The 23359-nt window shown below is 42.5% G+C and overlaps 1 long non-coding RNA gene across 1 annotated transcript in view; it reads right to left on the reverse strand.

Annotated features, from left to right (window-relative positions):
• LOC138958758 (uncharacterized) overlaps positions 1–23359 on the reverse strand; it is a 381866-nt gene that overhangs the window by 318503 nt on the left and 40004 nt on the right. The window lies entirely within an intron of this gene.

Here is a 23359-nt window from a genome sequence, read left to right on the forward strand (position 1 = left end):
TAGGATCTTTTTCTTGTTTCTTCTCTATTTCTGCCTCCCCAAAGTCCTTTTACTTTCCTTTTCTCACCCATAAAATTCTTCACTTATTACCCTTGTTAAGTGGTTCTTGTATAGAATATAGTCAATGTTTGTAAAGATTTTAGTCAAGCAGTATGTAAGAAATGTTTAGTCCTTTGTACTGGAAACTTGCATTCTCCCAGTTTGGTCATATATTGTACTACGTTGCAAGCCCCTGGAGCAATTTTTTGATTAGTGCTTTTGTGAACAAGAAACACTTAACAAGTGGCTCTATCCCATCTCCCCCCTTTCCCCTATCCCATCTCCCCCCTTTCCCTCGTCGCGATATAACCTTCGTGGTTGAAAACGACGTTAAACACCAAATAAAGAAAGAAAGAATCTTCCTTGAAATGGATACGCCTGTATGTTTAAGCTAATAGAGCGAAGGAACGGCCAAACGCACAGTACGGTCAAAACAAGTGAGTGGTAGCGAGCGCCAACTTGAATGAAGGACGGAGGAAAGAAATATAAGATAGATTAGAGGAAAGAAAGATTAAGCGAATGACCAATCGAGTAATGGACCGACCGACCGAACGAACGACTTAGTGAACGAAAGAAACAATCAATAAACGGTCAACGACTTTACTGCCTCAACCAGCTGATCAGTTTGTTTGTTTGTTTGTTTGCTTAACGCCCAGCCGACCACGAAGGGCCATATCAGGGCGGTGCTGCTTTGACATATAACGTGCGCCACACACAAGACAGAAGTCGCACCACAGGCTTCATGTCTCACCCAGTCACATTATTCTGACACCGGACCAACCAGTCCTAGCACTAACCCCATAATGCCAGACGCCAGGCGGAGCAGCCACTAGATGGCCAATGTTAAAGTCTTAGGCTAATCAGTAAACAAACTGTCCAGCAGGCAAAGAAGACAAGCAACAAAATCAACAAGGTCTGATTTAGCAACCTACACTGGTACATGCAACGAAAGAACATCCTTGGACCAGGCAAACGTGTCCGTTCATCACAGGTGGTTTCTCACGACAGTCACTTGTTGGTCTACATAATAGACAAAGGGCACTGAACTGAACTTAGGCTTAACTTTTTAAGAGGCCACTGACCTATTAATGACATGTATTTGGTGATACCATAATGGGGAAGGGATTGACAGAGATCATAACATAAGCTACATAATAATGTTTCTGACATTGCTGGGTTGTTTTGATGGGGTCATGTATGCTCCTCTTTCTCTCCAATGGGAATATGGGGTTTAAAACTGTATTTTTTAAAATTTCTTTACACTTGTTAAAACACAATAAAATGTCAGACCCAACCCTTAAAACCGAAAGGGTATGGTAAAACTAAGGAACCTTTTGTACAGGTAGCATTATAAAGATTAATATACATGACACCAAGATTTTAACACGCACGGATCTTATATATTTAGCATTTTGATATATATGCGCCACAGTGACACACAAAGACGGATGGATACATTCTTTCATACGATTGTCACCATTCATGCAAAGACAAAGGGAACGAGGTGTCCTGATTTTGGAGGTGTCCTCTCACCAGACAGATCTGGCATCGCAGGTACAACTGTACATGTTACTTATCTTTTTTACTCGGCCCACTGTTGTTGCAGAAGATCGATTCCTTGGTCCGTTTCACTATGCGGTCAACTGTCAGCCGTCTGCAATGCTTGACCGCTGCAAGGTCAGGCCGATCAGTACGAAATTATTTTCAGTCGAGCCAAGGGACAAATAGTTTCGTGAGAGAGGGCGGCGTTTAGGGGTGATTATGTGGTTATTTTTGTGTCCAAGGCTGCCCCGGCTGTCAGACTTAATTTGCTGCAACTGGAAAGTACTATGCTTTGCTACACTTTGTCTGTCTGTTTGTGCGTCTGTCTGTCTGTCTGTGTCTATGTCTGTCTGTCTGTCTGTCTGTCTCTGTCTCTCTCTGTCTCTGTCTGTCTGTCTGTCTGTCTGTCTGTCTGTCTGTCTGTCTGTCTCTCTCTCTCTCTCTCTCTCTCTCTCTCTCGTGTCATTGCTTACTGTACTGATGTTTTTCTCTGACCCTGTGCAGGTAGAGGTACAGTGACGAATGTCAGTGGACACCTTACCTGTGGCAGATACGATCAAAGATGCTCGAGGGAAGTGGCGTGGAACGGCAGTTTTAAAGTGTGTGTTCATTTCGCGGATGGTTGCTTCCTGGCCCTCCCTCGTCGCGAGTCGTCCATGTCTTCTATATTTTGCGAGGGGAACCATTTTGCTGCCACGCCGCCTCGTCTAAGTTCGCTGCGGTGAAATCCTTGTGCGTCAGGAAGGAGTACCACGGTGGGTGTTTTTTGTATGTGATTGTGTGTGTGTCTGTGATTGTGATTGTGTGTGTGTGTGTGTGTGTGTGTGTGTGTGTGTGTGTGTGTGTGTGTGTGTGTGTGTGTGTGTGTGTGTGCGTTAAGTTAAGGTAAAGCTATATCCTGGTTTTACGAGCTACTTTAGAAACTAACGGAGTGATACAACTCGAATTCAGCAAGGTTACTTGTGGAGAGATTTGTTAGTCAATTTACTGAAAACAGGTAAACAACCATACAAGGCTTAAACGTGTTGACAAAAGACAAAGAGTTGTAAAGGTGGGAAAGCCTGTATTTTAATAAAACATTTTTTTGAAGGGATAGTTTTGTTTTTAACAATCATTTTTTGACGTTATCGATATATGAAATCGTACAGCATTTTGATTTGTTAGTTTGAGTCATTGCCGCATAGGCACGGATTTTCTGTACTAGCAAGCCTGTCTTTTGATTAGCATTCATTTGTATTACCATGGTAACTTGAATGTTTCTTTTATTCCGCTTTCTCACAGTCTTGGATATTGGCCGAGCAACGGAACTCTATGATACAAAGGGAGCAGCTCAAGCTTTAGAATTAGAGTAACAGATTCGAGTGACATCACAACGCAGCCTTTAGGTTAGAGCGACGAATTACTGTGTGTTACTTCCTAGAGAAAGTGCGCATCAAATGGGCAATGCGGGATTTCAGTCATATCTGCAGAGAGTTTACTTGAAAACGCCACAACAAAACCCGTGTTAATCATCTATATGTGAGGGATATCCTGCCACGTTTCATGTTTCGCAGACACGGATTTCTTTCATTCTGAAAACGGAGTTCTGTGAGGAGTAACGGATTTCAGCGAAACTGCAACAAAGCGTGCATATTTCAGTAACGGATTTCAGCGAAACTGCAACAAAGCGTGCATATTTCAGTAACGGATTTCTATCATATCTTCATCTCGTGTTTGTGATAACCACCACCTACATTACCACAACAGCATCCTTCTCTGTCTCCTTCAACATGGAGACTCCACACGAACAGGAGTACCAATAACACCAAACCCTACCATACACCAGCCAAAACAATACACAAACCCAACACCCCACGCTTTCGTGGAGAGAACAGCCCAGAGAAGCCTTCCGACTCACCATCGTCATCACCATGGGAAGTCTTCAGGAGATGGAGAAGCTTCTCCGGGTGAAGGACGAAAAGATCCGCGAGCTGCAGAAGCTGGTGGACGAAAAGGATGAGAAGATACAGCAACTGAGCAGTAAGCTGGACAAGTTCCAGTCCGTGCTGCCCCAGACGCAGACCACGCTGATCGCCGGGCCAAGAAAAGTGAGGGCTCAGGGTATCAGCGCGGAACCGCAGGCCTTGAAGAACTTAAAGGACATGACAGGGATTAAGTTCCGCAAATACTCAAAGTCTGAGGGGTAAGTGGATGTTGGTGTGTGTTTTGTGGAGGATAGGGTTTGCGGTGTGTTTGTAATTGTGTTTGTGTTGGGGGGGGGGCGTGTGCGTGGTTGGGATATGAGGTTGGAGGTTGGAGGTTGGAGAGAGAGAGAGAGAGAGAGAGAGAGAGAGAGAGAGAGAGAGAGAGAGAGAGAGAGAGAGAGAGAGAGTCCGCTCGTGTTTGTGTCTGTCCATCTGTGTGTCAGGATGTGTCTGTCTGTTGGTGTTGTAGTCTGTGTATGTCATTGTGTCTGCGTCTGTCTGTCTGTTGTCTGTCCGTCTGTCTATCTATCAGTTTATATATATATATATCTGTTGGTATTTCTTCGTGTGTTTGTGTCAGTGTTTTTCTGTCAAGTCTGTGTCTGTCTATTTTTCTGGGTGTACTCACACACGCCATGAAGGAATGAAGGTAAAGAATCATCAACTTGATCCCCTTTCCCATCGGCCCTACAGTAAGCTTTTAACAAACACGCGCTGTGATCTCCAGAAAGAAAAGCCGTGTTGGCATAATTCTTCCTCATTTGTTAAACATTGTGGCGTTCCCTGATGCACTGTTATTGTAAGACAGACCTGGTAGAGGCACTGTAGAGAGACACTTAGAGAATCATCAGTTTCGTCATCGTCCATCTGCTGAACATTCTTGAAGAACATACACGCATCCACTCAGTGTTATTGTAGCGAACCAGCATTATGTTGCTCGTAGATTTTCCTGGCTTGCCATTTACATTTTGCAGTAAGCCTCGCGCCCTGAAGCAAGAGGGAAAGTTATTGCAACATAGGGTACACTGAGCTTGTGTAAAACCTGCTGAACAGAGCCAAAGATAGCCCGGCTTCCAAAGATCTTCTGGGGTTAGCGTAGCAGTATAATATCTTTGAGAGAACACAGTGGAGTTGAAGCAGGGCTTGGGAGATTTGGGGGGGGGGGGGGGGGGAGGGGGGGGGGGCTTCGAAGGGGGTTACCGCACCACTCTGAAGGCTCTTGAGATGTTCCCCTTTTAGACCGTTTACCTTGTCTTAGGCTTGTCTGGGCTTTTAAAGGTGCGTGCTACCTGTAGCTGTTGAAGGAACAAGGGAGGGAGTTGTATACAAACACACGTCGCCGGCCTCTTTTGGCTGCCTTGCCCCACTCTTCTCTGTTTTCGCTGTCGGGACTGACTGGGGATATATATATAGAGAGAGAGGTGTGGTGTGGGACGCGGAGATTTGTCTTTTTTGAGGTTGGAAGGGGCGTGGGGGTGGGATGAGATTTCTGAGCAATTTGTTTGTTTGTGTGTGTGTGTGTGTGTGTGTGTGTGTGTGTGTGTGTGTGTGTGTGTGTGCGTGTACGGAAGGGGGCGGGACTGTGTGTGTCAGTGTGTGTGTGTGTGTGTGTGCTTGCGTGCGTGCGTGTGTGTGTGTGTGTGTATGTGTGTGCTTGCGTGGGTGCGTGCGTGTGTGTGTGTTTGTCTTATATATCCGTAAAGACCGCAAACATGAGTGCTATTTTTCATGTCCGCAGAGAAGTCCGGTGTACCTGTATGTATACCGGAGAGGTAGACATACAGATAGTCAGATAGATCTAGGCGGACGGCACTAACGGACAGAGGCCCTCTCAATATAGTTCCATTTGACAAAGCAAATATCCGGTTTGGGGGAAAACAACAATGACAACGCACTTGCAATACCAAGACTTTGCATGGTGCCTCCCTGTGCTTGAAATCAGGTGTGGATGGCGGTGTGGTAACATCGATACATCGTCTTCCTGCCTGTGTGGTCAGTTACTAGGGGGCCTGGTCGCTCAATGTGTAGAGCACTGGTCGCTCAATGTGTAGAGCACTGGTCGCTCAATGTGTAGAGCACTGGTCGCTCAATGTGTAGAGCACTGGTCGCTCAATGTGTAGAGCACTGGTCGAGTAATGTTCGGGTCATGGGTTCCAATCCAGGGCAGGATGGACATGCGTCAGCCGGCTCTATGCGAAGACCGCTCTGAGACGTTATCCATGTCCCACCCCTGTGTCACCGCCGTGGTATGTAACAGACCTCGGTCATTCTGCAAGGAGTGCAGGTAGCTGATTATACCGTAACACACGTACACACAAACAGACATACAGACAGACTGACAGACTGACAGACATACAGACAGACTGACAGACATACAGACAGACTGACAGACTAACAGACACACACAGACAGCCGGCTGGCCGGACCGACGGACCGACGGAAGGACACTCTTTCACACAGACAAACACACGGACGGACAGACAGACAGACAGACAAACAGGCAGGCAGGCAGGCAGATAGACAGACAGACAGACAGACAGACGCACGCACACACGAACGAACGAACGCACGCACGCACGCACACACACACGCACGCACACACGCGCACACACACCCACGCGCACACACACCCACACACAAACACACACACATGCGCGCCTGCGCTAACAGACGTGTGGAAGTAGCGGAAAACCTTTGAAACACCTGATGACTTAAATAATCTCAACTTCCACAAACACCTGTGAGCATCCAGGCACTTTAGGCGTTACAAACCCACAACATATGTCCGTTTTCTATATCTGTTGGCTTTTCTGGTGTAAGTATGATAATCTGGTAAGGCATTTCTACTGAAGTGACACCAGGAGTGGATTCAAAGATAAGCGAAATATATTTTTTAAGGGGTACGACGGGAGAGCTCAAAAGAAACTATTTGTGAAGCTACTTCAGATTTGACTTTTTGCCAGTTCGTGTTTAAAATGTGGTGATGCTTCTATTAAACGATATTATACTCACCGTCCGGTCCATCTCAACCCCCCCCCCCCCTCCACCCCACGACGGGTATAAAAGTGTTGGCATATATAAATATATGTGCGTGTGGCGAGTCTGTTTGTGTGTGTGTGTGTGTGTGTGTGTGTGTTTGTTTATGTATGTGTGCGAGTGTGTTTGTGCGTGCGCGTGTGTGCGTGCGTGAGGGTGTGAATGGGAGAGAGAGAGAGAGAGAGAGAGAGAGAGAGAGAGAGAGAGAGAGAGAGAGAGAGAGAGAGAGAGAGAGAGAGAGAGAGAGAGAGAGAGAGAGTTGCGAAAACGAGCAAGAGAAACACACAAATATATATGATCAATTATTGACATCATTGATATGTATACAGCAAACGCTCGTGCATCGTTACTCAAGAAGCTTTACTTATATCAGACTGACATGATACAACACTCCATCACAGCGTCTGTGTCAGGAATGACAATTTTCACATGAAACCTGCGGAAAAAGGACCATGTCATTCTGCACTGACACGGTATTGGCAGAACGCCTGCATCTTGACGTAACAACTATGACGTTTTGTAATTTTAAGGGTCCTCCGATGAAGAAAGCATTGTCTTTGTTCTTGATGGAAGTAGGACACTGGTGCAGACAGAATACAACGATGTAGGGGCTTGATTTATTATGTGAATCATTTGCATATATATGATTGATGTGAGAATTTCAAGGGAAATGGTGTAAGGAACTAGAGAGAGAGAGAGAGAGAGAGAGAGAGAGAGAGAGAGAGAGAGAGAGAGAGAGAGAGAGAGAGAGAGAGAGAGACACACACACATACACATATACGCACGCACTCCAACACGCACGCACGTACCCGCATGTACGCACACACACACACACGCACGCACGCACACACACACACACACACACACACACACACACACACACACACACACACTGCACACACACACACACACACACACACACACACAGAACAAGAAATTCCTCCGAGGTAGGAAAAACACCCCCGTCCTGACCATTCTCACTGCCACCAACTGAGAAGGTTATTTCCCTTTGACCATTAATATGTCCCTCTATAAGTCCTTGTAGAATCTTAATCCACCAATAACTCCCTAACCGTGTGTTTGACTGGTCCCAATTTTTGTAAGGACCGTCTCAGGAATGTATAGAACCTGTTCACCAAGTTTGGTGACGATCGGTCCGTTCATTCTTGAGATCTATATGCGAACACAAACACACAAACAAACAAACACATCGACCGAATCCTATACACACCCCTATACCGGGGGTGTAAAAAGTCAGAGAGACAGAGAAAGAGAGGCAGAGACAGAGATAGCATAACACAGCCCCTGGATCTACATGTAGATCATGTAAATGACTAAACTATAATGACCATTCTTAAACCAAATCTTGCGAGCGGAACAATGCACACCCACAATCTTTTACTATCTCTCTCTCTCTCCCTTGTTTGTTCATACTCCTTCCTCCGTGTACTGTTATTCCAGTCATTGTGGCCAGATTCTTTTGTTCCCCTGAAAGCCCACGGACTTTTACCTGTGCTCAGCTACGCATGAAAACAACTGTGAAGTGTTACCTGTGTTTGTAGATTTGCTTGTTCTTTTCTCTTCATGTTTCTGTACGAAGGGCGGAGGTTCATTGTTGACGAGTACTGTTGAGGGTAGGGATTAGACTAACAGCGAACAATGAGTTAGTTCCACAGTACCCCAGTCTCTGTTAATTCCTGTGCTGAACGAGTTTAGATTTTAACGTTAAAGTGCTGTCCACATGGCAGACTTGAAGACGAGTTCAGTTATCGGAGCTTCCTTCGAATGCAAGAAGACACTTTGGCGAGAGCTAACCAATCGGAAAGCGCGACAAGTAAAGTCTGCTCAAAGTCGCGATCGAGTCGAGCAGCACTCAACCGAGTTTTCAAGTCGCTGCTAAATCTGACCTAAATCGAACCTAAATCGGGGCCGTTCACATGGCAGACTTTTTGCCGACTTGGCCTCAGTGACTCAGGAGCGACTGCAAAGCAACCAAAGTTGGGGAAAAGTTGGTTAAAAGTTTGCCATGTGAACGACACTCAACGTCCACACTGACAGCGGTGGCTAATTAGACACAATACTGTTTTGGTGATACGCTTACAAAAAAAAAAGAGAGAACAAAAAAGAAGGAATAACACGGTGCTTAGGTGGATGTCAAAGCTGTTATACTGCTCGGTGTAGTCTTCGGCTAAGCTACAATTGTTCGGAGAGCTGATGGTTTATGCGCAAAGTTGTTTCCATTTTTTGTAAGGCCAAAAAAAAAAAAGGTCTGTTTAAGGTAACATAGGCCAAAAAAATAGGGTCGGTAGGTCGGGATTTTTTTTTTTTTTTTTTTTTTTTTTTTTCCCAAAAAACCATATTTTTACGTTATTTTGCCAAAAAACCAAGATTTTTTTTTTTTTTTTCCCAAATGCCAAAAAAAAGTCTAGGGTCGCGCGAAAAAACTAGGGTCGGTCGGGTTACAGTAAACAGATCTATTTTTTTTTTGGGCCTAATCTTTTGTTGGTGGGTTATTTCATTTTTTTTTTAAAGGAGTGTCATTGCGTCTGCTGACTACACGCTATACCATCACCCACAGGTAGATCAGTCTCTGTAGCGGAAATCGTACTAATAAAAAAAAAAAACAACTGGAGATGTCGACTGAATCTGTCTTACACAATTTCCGCCTGGTCAGCCTGTTTCTGTTACCGAGCAGGGGAGATTGTGAAGCTGCGACACCTGTAATGAATCTTCAATCTTCTACATATTATACATCGAATATGACCGGAAGGCGACAAGCCGAAGGTTACAACCGAATGACGACAGCCGATGTCGACTTCAAGTTAAAGAACACAGTATCTATATAAATTGTGATAAAAAGACCACCCAGATGCCATATATCTCTATAGTAGGCTTTAGTGAAATGTTGAAATTTAGAGCTTGAAGTATATATATTAGATTCAAAATGTGGTTACAGTGTGGTTTTAAGTTCAACAGGATTCGTTGCAACCCAAACAGAGAGAGATGATTGTAGATTTAAACCTGACATCCAGTGCCATTATTGAATTATATTTGATACCATTCACTTTTATCAATGCAAAGAATGACTGGTGCAATAAATTGACGGAAGATGCTCCAAAAGTGAGCATAATTTGGTCACACATTCTGCCGCCATATTTGTCTCCCTTTGCTTGTCACTTTTGTTCTTAAAATGGCCGCACTGATCTTGTTTTTCTTCTAAACCCCTTGTAGGGCCTACATAAAACGCATAGATCTGTTCAGTTCCGTAGGTCGAATGGTAATTCAAATGACATTTTATGCTTTATAACACAATTGAGTTATGCAAATTCAGAGGCTCAGAGTGCAGAAGAAATACATCCCTGAATTTACAACGCTAAAATTCAACACAGTTATGTACCCTTTATGCATGTATCTTATATCTATATTAGTTTGCCCGAAAAAGGTGCAACCTGAAGAAGAATGTTACCAAATTCGTCGCTGCTTCCCACACGGCCAGAACGCCCGAAGTTCTGTGCAAGAGACTGGGAGGCCGAGTGGTAAGTGCACTTGCCTCGGAAGCGAGAGGTTGCGAGTTCGACCCTGGATCGGGGCGTAAGCAATTTTCTTCCCCCTTTCCTAGCCCAGGTGGCGGGTTCAAGTGCTAGTCTTTCGGATGAGACGAAAAACCGAGGTCCCTTCGTGTACACTACATTGGGGTGTGCACGTTAACGATCCCACGATTGACAAAAGGGTCTTTCCTGGCAAAATTGTATAGGCATAGATAAAAAAAAAATGTCCACCAAATACCCGTGTGACTTGGAATAATAAGCCGTGAAAAGTAAATATTCGCCGAAATGGCTTGAGATTTACTGGCCGATGTGAATGCGTGATATATTGTGTAAAAATTTCCATCTCACACGGCAAAAATTAATATGTAAAGCGCTTAGAGAACGTTAAGCGCTATATAAATCTCCCATAATAATAATAAACTCGAGTCGAGCCAAATTCCAGCGCCATTTTGTATGTAATCAAGGGAGATTACTCTGAGCCTTCTTTATGCAAGTTCTTTTGGGATAGGTCGTTTGAAGGAAGCTTATTCATTTTCGCTCTTGTTTTGGGCCAATTTCTCGACTGATTGCTTGGCAATGAAAAGGGGAGGGGAATCGGGGAGGAGGAATCGAGGATCGGGGATTTTTTTCCTCTAAATTTTTCTGTGTTCGGTTTTCACATTACTCGTGTGCTTGTTGAAGAAGGAAGAGAGTTTGGAATCGTCTTTGCCTCAGACATTTTTCATTTCAAATTGGAAAATAGGGTTAGCTTTCTTATAATCTGAAGATCGGCCATAAGGTTTACAAAAATCAATGTTTTGTCTTGTTTCGCATTCAAAACGGTGTACATTTACTTTTTTCTTGTTGACTTTAATGACTGAAGAAAGTTATTAAGGTAGGGTAAAACGGATGTCTGTTGACTAAAAGGCCCAGTCATTCATTCCCTTGTAAATATTTCGGCATACCATCTCAGATCTGTTCTGGTTTTAACACGGGATATGGCCATCTCTCCCTTTAAGCACATGAATTAATTAGATACATGTTATACATAATTACATAAATTAATAATATATAATTAAATAAATATAAAAATATAGAAAGAAAGAAAGAAAGAAATCAAGAATACAGAGAGAGAGAGAGAGAGAGAGAGAGAGAGAGAGAGAGAGAGAGAGAAGGAGAGAGAGAGAGAGAGAGAGAGAGAGAGAGAGAGAGAGAGAGAGAGAGAGAGAGAGAGAGAGAGAGAGACTCAGACTCAGACTCAGAACTTTATTACAAAAGGATAAAGGTTTTAGGCAAAGCCTATTCTTCCAACCAGAGAGAGAGAGAGAGAGAGAGAGAGAGAGAGAGAGAGAGAGAGAGAGAGAGAGAGAGAGAGAGAGAGAGAGAGAGAGAGAGAGAGAGAGAGCATCTATTATTGATCAATTCAATGCTCTAATAACAAAATGACTAAACACAGGGGCGGATCTGGGGGGGGGGGGGGGTGCAATGGATGCAATTGCACCCCCCCCAGCGGGACAAAAAAAAAAAAAAAAAAAAAAGAAGAAAAAAAAAAGAAGAAAAATGTATCACCTGAAAATAGCACTTTACACGCTCAGATTGCACCAGATTGCACAATTTTGCTTCCTTTTTAAAAAAAAAATCCGGGGGGGCATGCCCCCGGACCCCCCTAGCATGCTCGGCGCTTCGCGCCATCGGTTCGGCGCTTCGCGCCTTCGCTGATAAGATACAAAAAAAAAGAAAAAAAGAACTTTGCACCCCCCCCTTTCAAAACCCAGATCCGCCCCTGATTAACATATAGTATTGTCAAAAACGTTTGCTGTCTAATATGAATTTCTAAATCTGATAAATCAGCGCTGTGTTTTCAGCCAAGGACTTGTCACTATTACCGTACACAGCACACAAAGCAGTATTATTCCCCCCTCTGCTTCTTTACCTCTGTAAACTTGTAGAGCTAGTTATTTTTCGATAAACACCCAGCAACCAAACAAATAACGACCCAGCAACAGCCTGAATCCTCGATAGCGCAATGGGTTGAGAAGCTGTTCTGCGTCGGTACTACTTTTGCGACTGAAAAGTTCCGAACGCTCTAATGTACGAAGTATACATCTCTGGAGCAAACAATACAAACATACCGCATTTAAATTAACAACTACAGGCTTGAACACATGAATCTCCATATACAATCCATGAGTTTGGTTGTTTTCTGAATCTAGGTCTGCTGTGCACAAACGTTCATCACAAGCAAATTCCCAAGGCAAGTAACTCTCATACTTTGTCTAGCGACAAGAGTTACGAGTAGTTCCCCTTTCAAATTTCTTTTCACTCAGTTTCTTCGACAACAAACTGCAATCCGACGGTCAGTTTTCAACAATATTTCATTTAATAAACAGATCACACGCAACCAAATGCACACATCTCATCAATTTAAACAACATAAAGCGGTTTCATACACTATTTTCCCCAGAAAACTGAACTTCATACAGTTTTTAACGTTGGATCACGGGTGCAAAAGGTCGTCTGCTAGTCCCATTTGACGAAAGAACATTATCCTAAGCGATACCAAAACATATACAGAACACACACTATCTGCCTTTGCCGCCACAGCAGAATAACAGCATATCTGTGTACTTGATTTTAGTCCAAAATAGGAAAACTGACAAGAAGTGTTAACATAATGGAATGATTTGCACGGAACTATACAACCGCGCATTAATCGATCGCCTGCGCAGGTTGACTGGTTGAGTGAATAGGATTCGATCAAAATTTCGCAAAAAAACTCCCCTTTTCAGTCTTTGAATAACTGAAGAAAGGAGGAATAAAGAGGTTACACACCTCGTCTCAGTGATTATAAAAAATAATGGTCTCAGTTCGCGGTCATGAAAATGCTCGATAAAGCTCGCATTTTTCATGATCCGCAAACTTCGACCATTATTTTTAATAATCACTGAGACTCGGTATGTAACCTCTACATATTAGGCCTATTCTTATCTGGTAAAATATCAACAATGGTTGCTCTAACATTCGTGTACATGTACACTGTACAGTCAAGAGTTGAAACAATTTAAGCACGAATTCAAATTGGAGAGAGAGAGAAAAAAACGGTCATACACGTAAAATTCCACTCGTGCAAAAAACACGAGTGTACGTGGGAGTTTCAGCCCACGAACGCAGAAGAAGAAGAAGAAGAAGGAGAGAGAGAGAGAGAGAGAGAGAGAGAGAGAGAGAGAGAGAGAGAGAGAGAGAGAGAGAGAGAGAGAGAGAGAGAGAGAGCATCTATTATTGATCAATTCAATGCTCTAATAACAAAATGACTAAACATATAGTATTATCAAAAACGTTTGCTGTCTAATATGAATTTCTAAATCTGATGAATCAGCGCTGTGTTTTCAGCCAAGGACTTGTCACTATTACCGTACACAGCACACAAAGCAGTAATATTAGGCCTATTCTTATCTGGTAAAATATCAACAATGGTTGCTCTAACATTCGTGTACATGTACACTGGACAGTCAAGAGTTGAAACAATTTAAGCACGAATTCAAATTGTAAGAGAGAGAGAGAGAGAGAGAGAGAGAGAGAGAGAGAGAGAGAGAGAGATTTTTCTTTCTTGGGCTCGGCTGTAGACGAAGAGAACACATTGTTGTGTTTTAACACCTCGTAGTGCTTCCCGTGTTATTAGAGCAGTTTAGCCGCGTAATGTAGGTAATCATCTCCAGATATGTCAAGTGCCACTTTCAAGTTATAAGCACTTAGCCATTCTGAAAGCGCCGCCGCTATCGTGTTCCATCAGTAAACGTCTGATAATGTATACGACCCAGACAAAAATACAACGTCGGCCGTTTAGCCTTGCTTCTGGAAGAACATTTACAAACGATTCATGTTTTGTCTTTCGTTGCTTTTTTTGTTGTTGTAGATTAAGATTTAAAAGAATTCTTGATGCAGAATGACATGGTGTGCAATACGTTCCTTGGAATATTCGTAAAACTGTACTGCAACATTATTTCAAATTCTGTCCCCCGGAATCGGAGTATGACTGCCTAAATGGCGAAGTGAAAAACGGCCATACACGAAAAAGCCTACGAGTGTACGCGGGAGTCGCAACCCACGAACGCAGAAAAATATGAAGATTTTAGAATCAGTGCTTGAAAGCTGGGGACCTCTACCTTTGTTTCTATCCTCATCTTGAACAAGAATAGTTTCCAGTGAGCGTCCGTTTTAACACTCCTCCTACTCAAAGCTATGTATAATTATTATCATTGTAAACAATACGCGTGTCGTATAGATCTCTTTCCTTCGTGTACGTGTCAATCGCAGGATTGTTTTTATTTTAGATAGCTTTCGGGGTCGCGTACCCGAGGTCGCCCTTCCGCTCTTAGAGATTATGTAATGCGGTGAATTTATGGACGTGCGTTGCAGTTTATGATTGTCCGCGGTAGACTCAGCTTCCTGTTTGATCTATATTGATATGATTCACCTTTGAATGTACGAGTGTATGAGTGTATGTACGTGGGGAGGGGGGGGGGGGGGACGGGGGCGGCGGGACGAGGGAGGGTGTAATTTATGGCGTTGTCACTTGTATGTTAAAAATAAGCGGAAAATTCGGTCAGAATCTGTCTCAACAACAAGGGCTGGGTGATATATATATATATTTATGACACTCTGAAGATGTTTCCTTCTATCTGTAATACAGAATTGTGTTTTGTTACATAGAAAGGGGAGGGGAGAGACTAAATACATCCAGTCGATGTCTGTTGTTGTTGTTGTTGTTGTTGTTGTTGCATGTTTCCATGTTTTTTCTCGCATATCGTGTTACTATCCTGCTGTCTTACCTGAAGTATACCACTGTGTATACCCCCAAGGTCCAGAGATCTATATTTACAGCCATACCGTTCTTTTCCTGGTGGTATATTCTGCAAATAAATCACATGGAAAGGGAGATAACAATGAGGCGAGAGAGATAACTCTGACATACTGAAGTTACGGAGTTATTCAACTTGAAAGGTAATTGAATTCTCCTGGGCTTAGCGTCAAAGATTTCCCCTTAAGGTCTGTGTCGTAATGGCGGGCTCGTGTACACACATCATCACTGCAGCTGGGAACAGAGGTTGAGGGATGGTAGGTATCTTCAGTGGGGTGATATCATGCCCCTTTATTTGAAGTTGTCGATCGTATCATGCGAATTGTTGCCTCAAGTATACTTCTAAGTAGGAAATCATGTTTGTGACTATTTTGGCAAACTCAGTTTTCGATATAGATATAATATATTTTGGTTGGAAAACTCATATTTCCATATAATTATACCGAGCAACAAAAGAAACGCGAAAAAATTCGTCATTGTTTGATTGACAAAATATCCAACAATTATAGAGTTAGAATTATTAAACCACAAAAGTTTGATGAAGGCATGTTTGACCTTGCTTTTGTGTGATTATTTTGATGCTGTAACTGTTTTAACACACGGGACAAGCAGGGTTAACGTTAAACATATAATGCGCGCTCGCAGCACGTGCAAGTGGAGCAGGAGAAATCTGATGTGTGAGATGTGTTCACTAATGCATTAGCAACCAAAAGAGACCATGGCACGCTTGCTGCCAGTCTCACTTTTGAAACAGCCAGTATGCCAAGATTGACACCACCAAAATGCCAGGTCGATTTAAGATCCAGAAGCGCTGGCATGTGCTGTAAACGTGCATATGTCAACAGTCTATCACTTTCAGCAATGTTCTGTTGACATTGGAAGCACTGCAGTTATGCAACGCGGTGGATATTTCGCATTACCCCAATAAGACAAGATCGCAATTTCCTGCCACAACGTCTTCGAGATCGATTCAATACAGCCACTGACACTACCAGGAACATCATTGGAAGCCACCAGTGTCCGATCAGTGGCCAGAGAGCGCGATGAAGACTGACTGAGCGAGACCTCCAAAACTTCGTTAACGTTAAACCTGCTTGTCCCGTGTGTGGAAACAGTCGCAGCATCAAAATAATCACACAACAGGTAGTTCGAGATTTTGTCAATCAAACATTGCAGAATTTTTTCGCGTTTCTTTTGTTGCTCGGTATATATATTTTTAGTTGATTTCACATCCACTATTTTTGACAGTTTAACATCGTTTCTCGTTGACAGTTTAAAAAAATATAGATACTTTGTGCACTCATAAAAGGTTCAGACACATTTTTCGTTAAACGGCAGTTGTTTTTTGTCGACAAAATTGAGGTTCCCGAGGAGAAATTTTAATATAACTTAGCCTGTCAAAAGTTCACACTCAGGAAATATAGAGACATGAAATGAAACGTTCGTTCTGCTTGAGTAGCATGCAGTTTTGTTCATCTTTGGGGCATATTTCCATTGACATTGTTTGCGTGATTGAAATTCCCTGAATTTTATTTCAAAGTATTCACCCATCAAGGTATATTTTGTTATGGGAAACTCGTATATATATTTATCCACATCACATCACTATAGCAGCCTGGAGTATACGATAAGGTAGGGGGGGCGGGGGGGGGCAGGAAGGGGGGGGGGGGGGGGGGCAGGAAGGGGGGGGGGGGGGTTGTAGCTAACTGTATCTTCAGTTGTCGATCGTATCACATGTGAGCTCCATGCGAATTGTTGCCTCAGGTATATTGAGCTAGAAAATCGATCTTTGGGAGAACACATATTTTGATGAATTGTTTGGGTAAATTTGACATCCACTTGTTTGACTGTTTACAGATTTTTACGGTAACAGTAATTGAAACTTAGACGTACTCAAAAAGGCGTCAACAATACTCCTCGTGAGGTCTTCATGAGTAAATCATAACAGACTCTTCATAATGCCTTCTTAAGTAGCTCTTTACTTGTCTTTGGTGAATCTTTAAAGCAAATTGTAACTTCATTTTCTTGAGTTCTTTACTAATGCCCTGGATTTAGTGTCAAAGGTTTAACCCACCAAAGTTCGTTTTGTAATGGAAGGCTCGTGTACACATATCATCACGTTAGGTTGGAGTAACCGTTCGGAAGGGGATGGGGCGGGGGGGGGGGGGGGGGAGGATTGTAGCTAAATATATCTTCAGTGTGGTGAAAGATGATTGCCAGTTATCTGTACTTGTGGATCGAATCATAGCTCCACGTGAATCATCCCTGAGGCATATATATTATTGAGCTAGGAAATCACTTTGGGTGTTTGACAATCACTTGTAGAATTCAGATGTGATGAACTGTTACGTTGATTTCGCGTCTACCTGTGAGGCAGTTTTATGCAGCTCCTATCATCAGTAAACATTACACCTATTACACTACGTTGACTTTAACCCCCCCCCCCCCCCCCCCGCCCCTCCCTGAGGGTCAGATATACCTCAGTAGATGACTGGGGTCAGATATCCCTTCTCAGTAAATGATTGCTACTGTGCTTTTCGTATAAATATGGCTGATTTCCAAAAGCCTCTCCACTACCATGTAGTTTATCAGGAATTCGTACCGAGGAAATTAAAGATTTATATACATGTGAAATTAAAGATACAATTTAACAGGGATCTTGCAGTGGCTGTGTATTTTGTTTTCAACCTACATTTATGACTGTGTCTCTTTGGGGCACATTTTATCCACAAGGCAGTGTGCTTGATGCCCAATAAAACCAATGAAAGCACACAGGCAATTGTTATTGATCAAGACCAAAAATCATACGCAAAGTCTAGTGCTAATGTGCATTGACCTGCAACGAATATAATTATCTGCCATGAGAACAGTCTGTTGGCCACCAGAGCGTCTACCGACTGTTTGAGTGACAAAGTTATTGGCGTAGGTGTGTTTGTAGAAGGGGAGGGTGTGTGTGGGGCGGTTGGTGGTGTGGCCGTAAATGCTGTTGCTGGTGAATGGGGGGGGGGGGGGGGGAGAGGTGTTAGAGGGTTCAGAGGGAGGATTTGCCACCTGCTTCTCTTGTCTTGTCTACCGAACGTGTTTACGATGTTTGTTTTAAACTCCTGGGGGCAGCTGGAAGGTAAGGCAGATAGATAGGTGTGCCTCGACCCGATGAGTGTTGTGATGATTGCATGCGTGGGCATTGGTGAATGCTGATGGTTTATGGGCTTCACACTCGGCTCAGCTTATTGCATCTCCTAGTCCCTGCGTGGAGATAGCGCCTTATTTCACAACGCTTGACCACCCAAGGCCGAGCGTCTTTTAGGAGTTAAGGATCTTGATACCCCACTGACCTAACTCTTTGACTACCCAAGCGGTAATATTGACAAGCTCTCTCTATGTAGCTCAGTTTGCAAAAGACACGTGGACGCTATGGTACCACAGAGAAGAGATCATGGCTGCGATGAATATTGACCTCGATCTGATCCGAATCTGAATTCTCACCGCTGGTGTTTTTTTGTGGGTTCGTCGCATAGGCCGATTCCGCCTATAGGCGTTATGTGCATACTTTCGAAAGAAAAGGGTGTTATATCAAGTGGACGAAAAATGCACATTGTGGCTAATTTTTCTCTCATATCACGCCGAGATGGCTTGGCTCAATCAACCAGTCCCATTGTTTTGACTATTTTTTTTAAGGGGCGCGAATCTTCCACAGCCAAGCCTGACTAGTTATGTTTAACGTCCTCACAGGTAATCTATAAAGACTGAAACATAAATATATATTAGAGACATGAGATTAATACGGTCTCCACCGCCATAAAAAAAAAAAAACGGCAAAGTAAAGGTAGGCCTATTTCCGGAAAACATGTTGGTACTTTTTTTCATTGGCAAAATGCTCGCATTTACGCCTGAAAAAAAAGGGGGGGGGGGAGAAGGGAGAGGTTGGTCATGTTTCAGTTTAATAAACTTCGTTAATGGACTGTCCAAGAGATATTATTATACAGGTACCGCCCAGAGTTTGGTTTAAAGCCACAGTTCCCATGTCAATACCTTAGCTGGGCATAACTCGTTATGTAGTCTTTTCACAGTATTTCTGCGTGATGATGTTGTTGTTATAAGTGTATTGTAAAGCAGGCCTAAAGGCATTTTTCTGAATATGTAAAAGCAGACAATAAAGTTTCTCCTGTTCTTCTTATTAAATATAGCCAAGGGCAGTCCCTACACTGTTGAATGATACAGTGATCAGTTGGAGTACAAGATGGGCATTGTCTCGCTGAGTACGTCATGCCATTCATCAACATTAAATAGCAATGAACTAAAGCACTTGACATAAAGTGGGCATTGTTTCAGAAATCTATTTACGTCATAGAAGGTCGCCACCGTTTAGGGTCTTGTCGGTGAAGGAGGAATATCGTGATAGTGAATATATAGTTATAGGTATATATATATATGTATATATATATATAGGCCTATGTAACAAGGTTGTCCACTGTTGACTTATGTGCCATACAGATTTCGAGGTCAAGGAAGAGCGAGTAGATGGCCAAATCAGAAATGAAATGCTTACCATACTACTTCTGCTTGTAGCAAAATGCCTTCAGAGAATTTACGGAGACTATTTATTGCCTAATATGTTACACGAACATTGTTTATTGTACACGCCAGTTGCGCTTACATTTTGTTCGAATTCCTTCCGCTAAAGAATGAATATTTATTAGTTTTGATTAAAAGTTAGTTTTTAGTTTGCTGGGAAGAATTTGAGAATGCTGAAAGAGTCTTGCAATGAGTTTATATCTTCGCATGTCTACAAATTATACAAAGGACAGCAGATATATTTACAACAGCTTAGAGCTAATACGTTGGACATTCTGGGTGTGTAAGAATGCATGAACGAAGTGTGTTAAAAATCAAATTTCTATTGCTCCTTACTAAAATAGTTGACAAATATGCCTAATTAGTTTTCACCTCTAAAGCTGTGTTCAATTAACCGTGAAAGAATGCATTTTTAAAATGTTATTGATGGAATGCGATTAAATGATAGAAATTATGTAAGGTTTTGTGTTCAGCAATAATTACTCTTTGCCTTCCTCTTTCTAGTTCTGGGATGACATTTTTTAATTGCGTTCGTGAAGAGAAATGTATCACAGATCCTCGAAAATGTGCATACCTTGAGATAAAAGAGTGATGATTGTATATGTATACAATAAAGGTTACCTCAAATCATCACATAATTATGACACTGATTTTGAATAGCTAGCATACTCATCATGTTATTTACCTTACCTAATCATATGTTGAACGTATGGCAATTGCAGTCCTAACGACGATTTTATCTATTGTGTTGATACCCCATTAGTATAGATCTGCATCGCCCACAATCGCTAACCTTGACTGAAGTATGGTGCTATATATATGGTAATGAATGTGAATACAATGCAAGGGAATCGAATTCTTTGATAGCATCATGTCCCCGGCTGTTGTTTTGGAATCGAATTTCTTTTATAACATCGTTGTCGCCCGCAGTAGCTTGGTTTGCTATGTGAACGGCGTTCCGAAGTCTACTCGCCACTGTGCAAGTTAAGTCGAATTAAAACGAATTCGTTGAACAGATTGTCTCTTACTGTTGCTTGATGTGCCCTGCTTTCCTGAGTCTGTACTGTGCACGCTGTAAAAATGCCTTTCAAGATTTGTGTGTGTGTGACTGAATTTGGTTATTGTAGTAAACGCATTATTTTCTATGAAAATAAGGCTTTGGTCTAATGCAAAGACATCTTTTTCCTGCGGAAGCACGCTTATTTGTCTGTGGTTATTGTAGTAAAATCATTGTTTGAAAATAGGGCTTTGGTCGAATGCAAAGGTATCTCTTTTCATGCGGAAGCAATCTAGTGAACCATCATGAATTCATACAGGGTTTTCCACAAGCTGTGAGCACCTTCAGCCACAATAATCGTCACTAGATAACAGCCTGGCTGTTTTTGTGAGAAGTTTTTTCATTTGTGTTAAATGATTTCTCCCAACGGTGGCGACATTTTATAGAGATGCCTTTCAAGGTTTATGTCGTAAAGCTATTGGCTTTTTTTAATTTCTTTTTTTTTTTTTACACATGATACTATTGAAGTCACAATGTTATTTTTCTGTGAAAGCGTTCCATTTTACGACTCATGGCGTAATTCGCCCTTTGAAGTTTGTTGCGAGAAAACCACAGAGCTGATCGAGTATCAGTTCAACGATTTTTAAATCGCTCCGTTCTATCCATGAGCTACCATTTGGGGGAAGCAGGTTGGTGGTGCGGATATAAAGCCTTTTGCGCTGGAAGAGCGATCAATCGAGTGGCTTCCCTTTGCGACGGAAGAAGATAGAGTAGTCTCCCATGTGACCGATCGCGAATCCACCTCATCACGCAAGTTTTGATAAAATGGTGCCGCCTTATGCCCTATAATGCATGGGTTGTGATAGAATAGGAAAGGCGTTCCTGACAACTTTAAGACCAAACGATGGCAATATAAGTTTTTTTCAATATGAACTCATTGTTTGAATACAAATAGCATTCCCTGAATTCAGAACTCACACATGTCCAGGCGCACCACTGTGAGAAACACATTATTCTGTCTATTCAAAACTGAAAGAAATCATTGTATTTATATTCTAAACTTAATGCATGATACATGTTTTTTTGGTAAAGATTCTGTTCAAAACAACTGAAAGAACTAAATTTCAAAGTAATTACAGCATAGTGCTGATCAGAGACTGGCATCATAAATGTTATTGCCCGTGCACAGCTACTATTCCGTGGAAAGTCAATGCAGATGCTGGTAAGTATGTATATATATCATGAAGAAATCTATCTGCATCATAGTTGTGTCTGCCCATATTGCGAGCAAGGAAGAATCTGTAATGAAGAACAGATAAATGAATTTTGCTCTTCTTCGGAACGTCATCTCTATTTTTTTGTATCTTCAAGTTGTTTGCAAGGTCTGTCCTTTTAAACGCAAGCATCCTGTGCATCTTTGCTTGCAGGAATGAAGGAGCGTTAAAGTAGTTACCCCACATAACAGATTTTCGTTTTCAATCGAATGAGACGACAATGTGCGATACAAGGCGTGCAAGAAGTTCCAATTGGTTTATGTCCCCTTTTCCAAACTTGAGAGCATTGGCTTTTTCCCCGATAAATTCCGCGTGAAGCGTGCATAAAAGTGTTAAATTTGTCGAAATCATTGCCCAAAAAAGTAACATTATTTTATCAATGCTTGCTGCCCACGCATCCTCGTGTTGAAAACTCAGAGCACACAGACACGGTCTCACGGAAAGGAAGACAGACAAACAGGCAGCCAGAGAGACAGCTGGACCAACAGACACCCCTTTCTTTCTTTCTTTCTTTCTTTCGAATTCACAATCACGCAAGCACGCCGGTACTCCCGCACGCCTACACGCCCACACCGGCCCGCCCTAACACACACACACACACACACACACACACACACACACACACATACACACACAAACACACACACACATATACGCAAACACGCACGCACACACACACACACACACACACATGCACCACCAGAGCCACATACAAAACACACAGCAGACACAGAAAGAAATACACATCTTTTATCCCTCCCCCCTCGCCCTCGCCTCCCCCCCCCCCCCCCCCCACTCTGTGATCAAATTAAAGCCACCTCATTAAATGTCCTCGTAACTGCGCTGATCCCTTAGCAGTATCGATCGCTGTGGGTTTGAATATCCTCGCTTAGAGGTAACCATTTTTTTTCCCTTAAAATATTCTAACAGTCTGCGAGTCGCATCAGTCATGTCAGTTAATTGTGTCCGTCCCTCTACCTCGTATTGTATGATAGTCTGTTTCTCTCTATTTGCTTTTTACATTTAGTCAAGTTATGACTAAATGTTTTAACATAGAGGGGGGAATCGAGACGAGGGTCGTGGTGTATATGTGTGTGTGTGTGTGTGTGTGTGTGTGTGTGTGTGTGTGTGTGTGTGTGTGTGTGTGTGTCTGTGTGTGTGTGTGTAGAGCGATTCAGACTAAACTACTGGGCCGATCTTTATGAAATTTGACATGAAAGTTCCTGGGTATGATATCCCCGGACGTGTTTTTCATTTTTTCGATAAATACCTTTGATGACGTCATATCCGGCTTTTTGTAAAAGTTGAGGCGGCACTGTCACACCCTCATTTTTCAATTAAATTGATTGAAATTTTAGCAAAGCAATCTTCGACGAAGGCCGGGGTTTGGTATTGCATTTCAGCTTGGTGGCTTAAAAACTAATGAGTGAGTTTGGTCATTAAAAATCGGAAACTTGTAATTAAAATTATTTTTTTATTAAACGATCCAAAAACAATTTCATCTTATTCTTCGTCATTTTCTGATTCCAAAAACATATGATCAGAGA

This window comes from Littorina saxatilis, linkage group LG2 (genome assembly GCF_037325665.1).
Source record: "Littorina saxatilis isolate snail1 linkage group LG2, US_GU_Lsax_2.0, whole genome shotgun sequence".
In the NCBI taxonomy this organism is placed as follows: Eukaryota; Metazoa; Mollusca; class Gastropoda; order Littorinimorpha; family Littorinidae; genus Littorina; species Littorina saxatilis.